General features: G+C 40.2%; 1 long non-coding RNA gene across 2 annotated transcripts in view; it reads left to right on the forward strand.

The window, feature by feature from the left end:
* Nucleotides 1–9,527, forward strand: part of LOC137167080 (uncharacterized) — an 89,950-nt gene extending 80,423 nt beyond the window's left edge. For both annotated transcript variants that reach the window (XR_010923973.1, XR_010923974.1), the window contains one exon: nt 9,308–9,527. This is a non-coding gene — a long non-coding RNA (uncharacterized lncRNA). The remainder of the gene's footprint in view (nt 1–9,307) is intronic.
* The last annotated feature ends 5,309 nt before the right edge of the window (nt 9,528–14,836 follow it).

Raw genomic sequence — 14,836 nt, forward strand, 5'->3', positions numbered from 1 at the left:
TTGCCATGACTTAAGTCGACTTAACAGTAGTGCCAGTGGAGACGCAGGTGTTTGGAGATCGACGTAAGTGACTTTACATCGACCTCCGTCGCCAGTGTAGACCAGGCCTTGGTTGTCAGTTGCTTAAAATGTTGCCAAACTTTTATGCTGAATTTTTCTGTGCCCCGTGTCTGCCTCACACTGTAATTCTTTTTAAATATAAGCAAATTTAAGCTTCAGCTAAAATGGTTTACCCATTCCCAAAAAGAATATTAGGGGGAAATGTTTTTCCCATACAAGAAGGTGAGGGAAAATTTTTACCACCTTTCATTGATGAGCTCGGGTGCCAGTGTGCAGAACTTGAAATTGAAGCCAAGGTTTCTAAGTCTCACCATTCCTCTGCTGTCTCATATCTTTGAAACCCACTGACTAAATGTGTCTCATCACACTCTAGCTGCTAGTCCATAATGAGGATGACAGCCTACTACTGCTATCAATTACTCCCCTACCACAATTGGCAGTTGTCTGTGCAGTGGATCTAAAAGTTCGAACTATGCTGATAGTGGGGATGTGATTCAGTCACAGTGATCACCACTGCCACTGAGCCCACGGATTTATATGGACGCTGCTGGCTGGGCATTAATAGTTCATCATTTCACTCTTTGAAATGGGATTAGATCAAAGTGAACTAACAAACTGTTAGTGAGCAGCAGCAGGGACCATACGAATAGTTTCTTAGCTTGCTTTGATCAGTTGCCTCCTCTCCTACCCACCATCATCCCTTACATGCTGTCTGCCTTTTGCTCCAGCCGTCTCCTACTGCCCCTTCCTGCCTGCCTTCTGAACCCACCCAACACTGCCTAGTTCCCCATCTCCATTCCTGCCTTCCCCTGTATATTATACCCCCATCTCCTCTAGCCTTACCTGTCCCCACTTCAACTCCAGCTCCCACCCCACTGACCTCTCTTCTCAGTGCAGAACTCCTAGAAGGGCAGGGATGGCAAAGCCCCCCTCCCCATCCCCTGTGGTGATAGCTCCCATTCTCAGTCTTCTTTCCCCCTTGTAGGTTCACAGGTCCTCAACGTATAGCCCTAGCCTTCTCTCCTCTGGATCATCTGACCCCCTTTTCTCTCCCAGTTCTGTCACTGGGACCTGCTGCCCAGGCTGAGCATTTCACTTGCAGATTCTGGGCTTCATGTCCCCACTCTACAGAAGCCCCTTCATCCCGGCAGCAAGTGAAAGGTGCTGCCCAGCTTCCAGGCCAGCTGCTCTGTGGAGCTCAGTTCAAGCTTGCTGAATCCTTTCCCTACCACCCCTTCTCCAGTGAGGTGCTATGTAGAGAGACCGATGAGGGGGACTGAGAGAGTTGGTGGGGAAAAAGGATAGTGGGGCTTGAGAAGCAGGGGACCTACAAGGAGGAAAGAGGGCAGAGAATGAGAGTGGTCACCATTGAGGACGCAGGGGATGAGGGGGGCAAAGACCTAGCCCTGCCTCTTCTAGAAGTTCTGAACTGGGGAAAGGGGTTTTGGGGGAAGAGATGGGAGGCACTGCAACTCCCCCACCCGCAAGCTGCCCCATAATGCAAGCACTGATTAACAGTTAGTTCTTTGTCTTCGATCTAGTTCCATTTAAAAAGGATTAGATTAAAGCAAACTAACAAACCATTAATGTCCACAAGGTTGTCCTGACCATAGCATGAAATTATCTATTTTTACTATGACTCTGCCATGAATTATGTATAGTTTTGCCATGACATATTTGTAATCCAACTGATTATCCATGTGGGTGACAGTATAATGGCAAATGATAGCATTTTGATTTTTCTTCAGTTTATTTTCTTAAAAACCTAGGAAACTACACACACAAAACTAGTTTAAAAAAGCATTAAGATAAATTAGGAAATGCCAGAATTATAGGTACCTGTGCAATCTTAATTCACCCTCTTAAGCATATGCATTATGACACGTTCTTTAATTACATGAAATATTCAAAATCCAAGACCTGGTGGTAATTGGGGACTTTACCTACACAGGCATCTGTTGAAAAAGTAATATGACAAAACACAAAAATTTCCAATAAGTTCTTGGAGACAACATTTTGTTTCAGAAAGTAAGGGAAAGAACCAGGGTGACACTCATTTTGGACTTGATTCTGATTATGAGGAATTGGTAGTGAATCTGAAGGTGAAAAGCAGTTTGGATGAAAGTGATCATGAAATGATAGATTTCATGATTTTAAGGAAATGAAGGAGCAGAATAAGGACAGTGGATTTCAAAAAAAGCAAACTTCAACAAACTCAGAGAACTGAAAGGTAAGGTCCCACGGGAAGAAAATCTAATGGAAAAAGAAGGTTCGGGAGAACTGATAATTTCTCAGGAGACAATATTATAGACACAACTGTAAACTATCCCAATGGGAAGGAAAGATAGGAAGAATAGTAAAAGACAAATATGGCTCCATTGGGAGCTCTTTAATGACATGAAAATTAAAAAGGAATCCTACAAGAAGTGGAAACATGGACAGATTGCTAGGTACAAAAGAATAGCACAAGCATATAAGGACAAAATTAGAAAGCCCAAGGCACAAAATGAGTTACACCTAGCAAGGGACATAAAAGGAAATAAGAAAAGTTTCTATAAATATATTGGGAGCAAGGGACAGATGCAGGAAAGTGTAGGTTCTTTACTTAGTGGGGAAGGAGAGCTAATAACTGATGGCATCAGGTGTTTAATGCTGATGTTGTTTCAGTTTTCACTATAGAGGTTAATGGTGACCAGATATTTAATACAATTAATATTAACAACAAGGGGGAAGGAACACAAGCCACAATTGGGAAAGTACAGACTAAAGAATATTTAGATAAGTTAGATGTATTCAGGTCAGTAGGGCCTGGTGAAATTCATCCTAGTGTACTTAAGAAACTACCTGAAGCATTCATGGAACTGTTAGCACTTATCTTTCAAAACACATACAGGATGGGTGAAGTCCCAGAGAGAAAGGCAAACATAGTACTTATCTTGAAAAAGGGGAACAATGAGGACCCATGAATTATAGACCAGTCAGCGTAACTTTGATACCTGGAAATATATTGGTACTAATTATTAAACAATCAGTTTGTAAATACCTAGAGGATAAATAGAGTGATAAGAAATAGCCACCATAGATTTGTCAAGAATAAATCATGTCAAATCAATCTAATTTCCTTCTTTGACAGGGTTACTGGCCTAGTGGATCTGAGAAGCAGTAGATGTGACATATATATCTTGATTTTTAGTAAGGTTTTTGACATAGTCTCTTAAACAAACGAGGGAAATGCAGTCTAAAAAATTATTATAATGTGGGTGCATAACTGGTTGAAAGACCATACTCAAAGAGTAGTTATCAATGGTTTGCTGTCAAAATTGGAAGGTGTATCTAGTGGGGTCCCACAGTGGTTTGTCCTAGGTATGGTTCTATTCAATATTTTCATTAATGACTTGGATAATGGAGTGGGGAGTATGTTTTTTAAAGTTTCAGATGACATCAAGGAGGTCAGGGTTGTAAGCATTTTGGAGGACAGAATTACAATTCAGATGACCTTGACCCACAGGAGAATTTGATCTGATTCAACAAGATGAAATTCAATATAGAAAACTGTAAAAAACTTCATTAAGGAAGGAAAAACCAAATGCACAACTACAAAATGACTGGTTAGGTGGTAGTACTGCTGAAAAAGAACTTGGGGTTACAGTGGATCACAAATTGACTATAAGTAAAAAATGTGATGCAGTTGCGAACAAGGCTAATATAATTCTGGGATATATTAACAGGAGAGGCAATTGTCCCTCTCTATTTGGCACTGGTGAGGCTTTATATGGAGTACTGTGTCCAGGTCTGGGGGTAGCATTTAAGGAAAGATGTGGACACATTGGAGAGTCCAGAACAGAAAACCTGACTATGATGGGGTATTCACCCACAATCACCCTGAAAGGTTAAAGTAGGCTAAGAAGAGGGCCAATTAACCAGATAGGCCGCAGCTGAGAGGAATCAGGTGGCTTAAGTAACCCCTGACTGAATGAGGGAGCCCAGCTGAAGAGGAATGAGCTGGGCTGGGTTTTTATGGGCAGGAAACATTGAGCAGGGGGAGCTGCAAGGAAGTAGTCTGCAATCACTCTCTTAGAGGAGGGAGTTATGAGGCTGGCAAACCCAGAAGGAAGAGGTGGAAGGTAGGGAAAGGGCTCAGGGAAAGGTAATGAGGTTCAGAAGGGAAGAGACCTTAGCTGCTTAATAGATGATCCTTGAATTGAAACCTGGAGAATATAGCAGGCCCATGTTCCCCTGCCAGCCCCTGGGGAAGTGACACCATGAGGGGCAATGAATAGGGAAACTGCTAGTAAGGAAAGACTTTGACACTCCAGAAGGGAGAAAACACCCACAGTGACCTGGGCAGAGGACCAAGTTGCAAAGAAGGAGCACCGGGAGTTCCAGGGACTGAGAGAGAAAGTGGCAGTCGGGTGTGCAGTGAGTTAGCAGAAGAGGGCCTTGGACCTGGAAGGAGCTAATACCCAGAACAGCCAGGAGGAGATGCCCCAGGCAGTGAGTGGACCCTAAGACCCTGACCTATGAAGAAAGATTTTAAATAACTGGCAATGTTTAATTCTGAGAAAAGATGACTGGGGTAGGTGGGGATGGATCTGGTAACAATCTATGAATATGTTAAGGGCTGTTATAGAGAGGATGGTGATCAATTGTCTCCTTGTTCACTGAAGGCAGGACAAGAAAAGACTTAATCTGCAGCAAGAGAGATTTAGGTTAGATATTAGGAGAAACTTTCTAACTATAGGTGTAGTTAAACTCTGGAGGTTCTTAAAAATGGGTTGGCTAAACACCTGTCAGGGATGGTCTAGGTTTATTTGGTCCTACTTCAGTGCAGGGAACTGGACTTGGTGACTTTTCAAGGTACCTTCCAGCCCTACATTTCTATGATCTATGATCACATACTCTTTTCTATAGCACCCTGCCTTCTACAGTGCACAGGATGGATGGTGCTCACTTACTGAGTAGCCATTCAATATTTTATTTCTCCTTGTTCAATGTGTGGCCCATGACCTTATTGACTGCACACCATCCAAATCTTGTTCTGAAGATAGAATTATTCATTTCTTCAGGGGCATCTCTGTATTATCTGTGTGCTCCACAAACACTAATTTATTTTCACAACACTCCTATAAGGTGAGGGGAAATCATTATCCCCATTTGACAGATTGGGAACTGAGGCACAGAGAAATGGTGTCCACTAATTTTGGGCAGTGAATTTGAGACTATTGAGATTTTTTTCTTTCAGAGTATTTAACACTTTATATGTCAAAGTATAAATCCCCTTGGTGTCAATTGCAGTTGTGAGTGCTCAGCACCTCTGCAAATCAGACCAGAAGATCTCAAGTAGGGCACCCAGAAAATGAACACACAGTGACCACCTGTGAAAAATTTGAATTTTAGGTGACTTATCTAGCATCAGATAGGAACTTTGTAGCAGAAACAGAGAGAGAATCGAGTTCTACCAGTATGTCACTCAACTGTAACCATGAGATCATCCTTTTTTCTTCCTGAAATCCTCTGCCTCATTCATGATGACCTTCCAACTCCTACACAGGGAACCTTACATTGCCTAAAGTTTGAGTGCTTGATGTTGCAACTTTAACATTCTGTGCACATGAAATTTATATTCCCTTGCAGAACAATATTCCCACAAGAACAGTAAGTACTATGTTTTGTGTGTGTATTCTCTTCTCTATGCACTCATTATACTGTTCATTGCTGTCACATTTAGATTTTAAGCCCACCACACCAGTGGTTTTGTATAGGTCTATAAAGTTCCATACACCCCTGCAGTGCTGCATAAATAATCATTAGGAATAATAAGCCAGATAAGTTTACTTCACAGGCTCATATTGTAACCCTCCTGTGATTCATATAATTTCAGAATTGTGAGGATCATGCTGATTTGATATAATAAAAATGAGAAAAGCCTAGATTTGCTTCATGCTTAGCTTTTTGTACACAATTCTCTGTAAGCAAATTCAAAATAAACTCTTCTTGCTAGCCAATCTAATGCAACATATGATGCTATTCAAGAGACAGAAGCTCAAAAGCAATATTAATAATGCATGTTAAAGGCATCTAGTGGAGAGGATTGTACAGAAACATTTATCTATCCATGTGCTGAGATGTACAGTACTAAAGTATGGCAGTCACTTTTTTGTGATACAGGTGTTAGAATGGTGGCCAAGTTAAAAGTAGCAAGTGTGGGGGTATAATATGGGGATTAGAAATAGTGTGTGACTCATGCTACATAAGTGGGTTTTACCAAGGTGGGACTCTTCTTGCAAAGGACATATTATATTTATATATATATATATACACACACACGCAACCCAAGATCTTATATATTCCCCACTGTAATCAGTGGGAAATATGCATACATATATCTATATACACATACACACACCCACAACCCAAGGGCAGAATTTAGCCCTAAGTATTTCTACCAAAATTAATTTTCAAAATGAAACAAAAAAAGGAAAGATTACCTGTCAGGCCTGGTCTACACTGTGTGGTTCTGTTCATGCAAGTTATGTTACATAACATAACTGACATCATCGTACCATACATCAAGTAGCTGCACTGTTTTCACTATGCTATTCTGAATGGAGACACTCTCTCATTGACATAACTTATGCTTCTCATTCTGGTGGAGTACCAGAGTCGACGGGAAAAGCACTCGTCAATCGATTGAGCATGTCTTCATCAGACACTATTAGCCTTTGTGCTCTTCCATTCTTTCAACCACCCATGTCACTGCATAGTAGTGCAAATGCTCCATGATGTCAGATTTCAGCTTATCAACAGGCCTTCACAAAACTCCACAGGACAAAGTGTAACCCAGCTAGCGAGCAATGACATATGGGGGGAAACAATATTTTATAGATCTGTTTTGTAGTAATAATCTGAAGCAAAAATACTTGACAAATTTTTGTTGGCAGGGCTTCTTCCAAAACAAAACAAAAATAGGAAACATACTTCAGCACTATCATATGAAGCACATTTCTCCTGATAACAAAAAACAGTGAAATTCTCAATAGTGCCATTGAGACTGTCATAAATAGCCTATTATTTTTAAACAGTAAAGTCATTAGGGAAACCTGACATGGTTCTATTTCTGATCTCCACTAGTGTTGTGTCCACTAACCAATTTCTAATCAGTCTGCATGGCCTGCCCTAGGTTGTGCGGTAGCTATATGTGAAGTAACATGCGAGATCCCATCCAACTCCCTCCTGCACTCCCATAGTCTCACTCTTTTGGGCTCTGACTGTCACCTCCTGCTTTGTGGTGCCAACCTTCAACCTAAAAATTAGCTGGGAGAAGTGGGGGCAAAAAAGTTTTCATAGGTATATGCAGATAGAGGGAGCCACCAAAAAATCAGTTAATAAACCATCTCTGTTCTCATGTTTCCCACGTACCCTCACCACGGGCAGGAAGTATAACAACACACATAGCATTACAGATATATACAGACAAAATTATCATATGTTAAAAGAGAAGCTACTATCAGCCTTGTAAACCTCTAACTATGAGGATGCCAAACTGAGTAAATGTAGAAATAGGGAAGTTACAGTGCTCTGTAAATTAGGGCAGTGTTAGCACAGTGTTTGAGACAGCTGGAGATTACAAGTTGCAAGGATGTTATTTTTTGTAACAATAACTGTGTCCGGGGTCAGAGGTAGAGCTGGTTGAAAAATTTCTGACAAAACTGCTGACTCAGTGGAATCGAAACATATTGTGGGAATGAGTAGATTCCGCCAAAAATTTTAACAGAAATCAGGCAGGCTGAGCACCAGCCCATCTGCCTCCCTGAGATAGTCTGTTCCTTAATACACACACATCTGGATAGACACCTGGGTTGCTCAACTCCCTTACTCACCTGGCACACTATTAGGGAGCCGGGGCTCCCATGTTACCTGGGTCCTTGGCACCTCACCAGACTGGCTGGTTTCCACAGATTCTCAAGCTCTCCCTGTGCTGGCTGGCTTCCCAGGCGCTCTCCTTGAAGTTATTCCTTATACAGTCATCTCGTTTTTAAAAAGAAATTGAATACACTGGGTAAAAAAAAATAAATAAATTTGCTGCAATTTTTGTAGCCTGTGTAATCAGAGCATGAGTTCTTAATTAACATAAAACAAAAATAGAATTCACCAAAAAAGAAAAAAATAACAGGCTTTAAAATGGGTCCCTAATAGACATGAAACTTCTTTGGACCTGAATAAATTTACAATGCACACTGCTGTCGTTAGTCCTAAGAACGTAACATAAACACAATCTGTTCACACTAGCATGCTAATTTCGAGGGTGGTTGATGCATCTGGTTTATAGTTTATATCCTATAATCCCACAGATACAAATTATTTTATCCTTCTGCATCTGTCTATGGATCTTGTTTGGCCTGTGAATGTCATAAAAGCTATGTTTTCACCTCATATTCTTTTATCTTGAAAGCCTCAGGATGGGTGAGTAAGAGAATATAATCTAGGACAATGAGGTCAGTTTGCAGTATTATAAATCTAATCTGTTGAAATTCAATGGGGTCTGTTCTCCTTTTAGATGTGAGAGAGGACATCGTAGTTAGTGGGTCTTGTAGCTATGTTGTCTAGTGGTCAGAACATTGAACAGGATGTTGGAACCTGGGCTCTAGGTTTGTGAAAGCCTGGCTGTGTGACCATGGACAAGCGATTTAGGCAAGCATTTTCAAAGAACCCTAAATGAGTTAGACACCCAAATCATTTGTAAATCACCTAGACCCAGATGTATAGAGATATTTAAATGCCTAGCGATGCAGATAGGTGCCTAGTGGGATTTTCAAACACATTTAGGCACTTAAGTCTGATTTAAATGCCTAGGCATGCTTGAAAATCCCACTAGGCACTTAAATACCTGTACAAATCTGGCCTCTAACACACTTTAACTCCTTTGAAAATCCCAGCCTCTTTGCTTCTGTTTCCTTATCTCTAAAATGGGGATAATAAGAATAACACTTACGCACCTTTGCAGAGCCCTTGGGATAAAAAGCACTATGTGAATGAAAAGTCATTACTAAGCAGAGAATGTAACAACACATCCCCACATTAGGGACCAAGCTAAAAAATGTAGATCTAGATTTTTTAAATAATCCCAAAGTCCAGGGCTGTTATTGTTCATCTTTAATTTGTATGCATCTGTGTCATCCTTTTATTAACAAAAACAAGTATTAAAGCATTTGTCTAAACCCATTTGGTTATTCTCTTTCTCTTGCAGCTTTGCAGCAGTGCTGTGGTGAGGATGCAAGCACACAGGAAAGGGCATTCTTCATATGTAGTTAAGCTAGCCGGACACACCATAGACTGAGTTACTTCCTTTCTCATCAGGACCTTCGCTGGGTTGCCAACCTTGCATTTTATTTTTTACAGAACTGAAGTTCTGAACTAAAGCTGTTGTTTTTTGGTTTTTTTTTTTACTGACAGTAAACTTTTTACTGACATGACTAAAAATACCATAAACAATACAATAATGTCACAAAAGTGTGTACTCACTCATGATATTCTGTATACAGGAATTTGGAAAGATGCAATTGTTTTAGCTGCAGTTAATTGATCACTTATGTTCTTTGGGTGTGTGCAATGATAGAAAACAGGAAATTGATAAAAGTGATGGTCAGTGTAGTTTTATGATACAAGAAGTGATTCTTTGAAGAAGTGATATAATTTGTTTTATTTCTACCCAATTTCACGGACATTTTCATTTATTTACTGATTTATGGACAGTGTTAAAATTGTTCATTTTTTTACTGGCTGACTGTAAATTTACCGACAGTTGGCAACCCTACAGTATAGTGTCTGTCACCCATGTGATTTTTTTTTTTTAATGAGACTGATTTTCTCTTGGACTCACATAATCCATTTTATTGCTTCTCTGTGCCAACCAGAAACCAAAACAGAAACTGCCCCTTTTCATGCATGTCCCTCTGTTGTACACAGTAAGGAAAGCTGTTCTGTGTGTCGGAGGTACTTGTATGACCCTCATGACCATAGTTACCTGACTAAGCACATCACAGCTTCCATGTATTTTTCTTACCTCGCAGGAGAGTTGTGAGGATAGTAGTAGTATCCTCATTTTACAGAGGGGAAACTGAAACACAGAGACTAAATGAATTGCTCAAGGTCACACAGGAAATCTGGTGTGGAACAGAAAATTGAATCTGAGTCTCCAGTGTTGCAAGCTCGCATCCTAACCACCTCCTAGTCTGAGAGCACTAGGGCTTCACTTTCATCACCAAGTGAGGCAATAGCAGCAGCAGAAAAAAAGAATGCCAATGCTGAGAATGAGAGAGGAATGAGGGAGGAAAGGGATTCAATGTTTGTTCCTTTCCCTTCCAGCATAGTGCCACACATTCTATTTTAGCATGTCAGATTGTCAGTGGACAGCCGATGTCAGTTGCCCATTCATACTGTAATCAACTACTGTCTCAGTCTGCCAGTAAGCCAGGCCTCATCTATAATGCCAAAGAAGAAGGAAAAGTACCATCATTCTAACTCCAGTTCTTTCCTTCTCTCGTACACCAAACAGTTGAACTGGGTGGGAGAGTAATTCCTCCCAAAGCTTCCTTACCTTGTTGCCAACAGCAGGATGTGCCTAAGATGCACACTGAACCATAAACAATTTAGTCAGTTAAAAGCTTAAAATGTGTGCACATACATATAGAGAAAAACATGTTCTTATTTACCATTTCTCTGTCCTTTTGTCTTTCTCTCTCACTTGCTTTTATGGTATAGAACAAAAGGCAAGCAGAGAAATGAACTAAAATATCAGAGACAGTAATGTTTGACTGAAATAAAAGTGTGGCATTCTTTAAGACATCCCTTTTTTTAAACACAGTGTGTATGTTGTCCTTTTTGGAAGAATCCCAGTGACTCATTAAATGTGACTAAATGAATGACTCTGTATAATCCGCATACTAACCAGGGTAGGTTTCTGACCGATTAAGAAAGAGAGTACATTTTTCCCCCCTCCCACTAATTGTGGGCATGTGTGGATTCATACAATATTTAGTGACGGGGGAAATGCAACAAACCAGGAAAAAGATTGTAATGTTCAAATCATTGTTAATAATATGGAATAAATTTATTGTTAAATAAACTTTAATATAACTTTGTTAGGTACCGTTTTTTGAAAACTTCTGAGACTAGCTGTACGAACCAAATCAGTGGTTCCTCATGCAGTAATGAATCAAGCCTCATAAACCAAAATGCAGAAGAAAACTGCTATTCATCTGTAAGACATAAATAGCAGTTCACTTCTCAAGATCACAAAATTTCAGGTAACCATGTCTTCAGCTACCTCAGAGCAGCAAGCAAACAAATGAAAACTGACAATGAAACATTGAAATGATCTGCCTGGACTCTTGCTATTATGAAAAATCCTATACTGAATGCAAAAGAAGAAAACTAGGACATGATAGTGGATAGACAGTATTAAAGTCAGTATGAAATAAATGAACTCCATGTATGTGTGGAGTTTTAAAGCCTACTTCATATTTATGAATTAGTCAAGCAAATCATGTTTCACTTGAAAGTAAAAATAAGGTTAAGAAGTGCCACATGTCATTAGTTATTTTAGAGTCTGAAAACCTTTGGTTGCATCCTTAACCTACCTACTTCCTCTTGGGTGCCTGTAGGTTTTTTTCCCACCTATACTAGTATTCACTGACTTCCTGACCCCAACATAACTGTGGATGTTCTCATTATCCATATAGATAGCTAATCATTTCTGGAATCCTGCTAAGGTTTTGGCCTCAATGATGCCTTGTAGCAATTAGTTCTATAGGCTAATTCATTTCCCCCTACAATGTATGTCCTTTTATCTATGTATTTCATTCAGTTTCATTGGACGTCCTCCTGTTCCTATATTATGAGGCTGGGTAAATAGGACTGCCTACCTTATCGCTATGGTCTTGATTCAGCAGGTTACTTAAATACATGCCTAACACTGAGCATTGACTTTGGGGCTTAAAGTTAAATTAGTGCTTAATAAGAACCTTGCTGAACCAGGGCCTACACCATTCAGTATCTTGTATGCCTCTCTCATATCTCCTCTCATTCATCTTCTCCCAGATTTAAACAATCCTAATCTTCTCACTCCTTCCAAGTCTCTAATAATTTTTGTTGCCCATCAGTGAACTTCTGCTGTTTCTGCAACTTTTTTCTTTTAGAGATAGTCACCAGATCTGAAAATAGCATTTGCAATGAGGGTATATTGTTGAATTATATAATGGGGCTAATAATATTTTCAGTGTTATTTCTTTTCTCATTTTTCATGCATCCTAACAGTTTGCTTGCTTCATTGACTGCTGCTGCTCATTGACTTAAGATTTCCATTGGGCAGTCCACAGTGACACCTAGGTCTTTTCCCTCAGTGGTAACATTAAAGTTAGAACCATGTGAAGTGCATGAATAGCTGAAATGATTCCTTATAATGGGCACAATCCTGCATTTGTCAACAGTACATTTCTGATGTAATTAACAGAGCAGCGTGATCTAGTCCCCAGAACACTGGACTGGAACCCAGGGAGCTAGGTTCTCTTCCTGGCTCTGCAACTGTCCTGCAGGATGACCTTGGGCAAGTCACTTCACCTCTCTGAGCCTCAATTTCCCCTTCTGTAAAGCAGTAATAATGATACTGACCTCATTTTTGGTTTCTGCTGATGAAAAGCTAGGTGGTATTTTTATCATGATGCCAATTCAGCTTTGTTAAGTCCCTCTCATTCTCCTCACAATCTTCTGTATTTCTGATTATCCTAAATAATTTTGTTTCATCTGCAGATTTTTGTCACTTAATTGTTCACCCTTGTTTCCCAATCACTGAAATGTACATTATACAACATCAATTCTAGAATGTAGAGAACTGGCTTACCAACCTGTTGGGGGATTCTCCCAGCCTAAGGGAATTCCCAAATGGAATGGGACCAAGAATATTAGCTCTACACCACTTCATTGGCAGGCCCCAACATAAGAGGAATGGCTGAGAGAAAAGGGGTCTGGCTGGAATGCCCTTGTGCTCAGGTAATCCCCAGATAGTGGAGTGTTTCTTGTCCCTGAGGCTGCTCTACATTGTTCCTTGAGACCAGACCAACCACTAGCAGTCTGAGGATCATGGAGTCTTTGCAGCTCCTACTCTACCCCCTAAACGTAAGCAGGGCTAGGTGCAGAATAAGGACCTGAGATGTGCATTCACATTGAACTAGCTGGAAGTAGATTCCTAACATTTATCAAATGCTTTCAGGAGAACCATGCATACTGTGTTTTTTCTGTAGCCAGCCACACACTTCCCACAAAATGATGAATGATTTGAATTGACTGATAACTGGCATAACTTTGCACAGAGCAAAATAATATATAGGAGAAAGAGTCTGTAGGGTTAACAAATTTGAAGACACCCCCCCTCCCCAAAAAAGTAAACATATTTGTATTTGAGGTACACCTTTACATTTACTTGCATTAAATCTCATATGAAAAGCTAATGATGAAGTTTTTTAAAAAATAGAGAAAAAGACTGTGAACAGTAGCATGGAATCCTCATTTCTTTTGCCTGAATTCTTCTACATTCCTCATGCATAACCTGGGATCATGCTGTACCATTGATTGCAATGGAGACATCTGCTTAAAAGCTAATGGTACAGTCTGCCCACTGGTCTTGATAATGGTTTTCAAAAGCCATTTAACCAGATTATGCTCTGTTCAAAGAGGGAGAGTGGGACTGTGCCATCCAAAATTATACTTTATAATCAGTTTGTTTTAAATGGTTTCTTAGCATAGCTGTTTTCATAGTGTAAGTAGGGCCTATGGGTAACGGACCTACGACACAGCGAATGCCAGAAGAGGATCCAATAAGGAAACATGCAAGAAACAGAGGTGTACTGCTCAGCTAACCTTCTCAGGCCTGGTCTACACTGCCAGCGAAATTCAGTGGCAGTCGACAGGAGTTACACAAGCTACGCAGAATAGTTTGCATAACTCCTGTCGACTTCGTAACTTCCATTTAGCACGCCGTCTCCACTGTGCTGTGCCAACAGGAAATGGTACCTATCAATGCAACACTACGCTTTTTTGCGGAGGTGATTTTATTAAATAGACTTCCAGATCAGTTGAATGGGTCTTCACTGCTGCTCAGTCGATCCAGATAAATTGATCTGACAGTGGCGAAGTTGCCGCTGTCAGTGTGGACATACCCACAGTATAGTTAGGAGATGCCAGAATTTAGAACTTTTCGGGCTCTATTGTTTGTAAAGCTTTTCTTCCATGTTGTGATAAGAAAAGAGGACATAAGGTCCTGTTCCTCCACTAGCGGTGACAATTAAGAAAAGTTCTCTCTTTCATGTAGAACCTTTAACATTTGGAAAATAGTGAAAGAATGGAGAAACCTCTGAGCTTTTCCCTAGGAGCTTTCACCAGCTGGCAGGTTGCTGTTACAGAGTGATCTGAATAGCCTGGTTAAATGGTCACAATCCAACAAATTGCATTTTAGTACAGCTAATTGCAAGGTAATACAGCTGTGAACAAGGAATGCAGGTTATACTTACAGTAGGGAGGATGTCTTGGAAAGCAGTGATTCAGAAGGACTTTAGGGGTTATTATACATAATGCTTGAGCATGAACTTAGTTTAACACTCTGGTAAAAAGAGCTAATGCAATCCTTGGATGCATAAAAAGGGGAATGAAGTAGGGGAATGAACTTGACTCTGCACACAGCATTGGTAAAACCACTACTAGGAAACTGTGTCTAGTTCTGATG

This window comes from Emydura macquarii, unplaced genomic scaffold (genome assembly GCF_026122565.2).
Source record: "Emydura macquarii macquarii isolate MOO-44397 ecotype Brisbane River unplaced genomic scaffold, CSIRO-AGI_Emac_v2 contig_2897, whole genome shotgun sequence".
NCBI lineage: Eukaryota > Metazoa > Chordata > Testudines > Chelidae > Emydura > Emydura macquarii.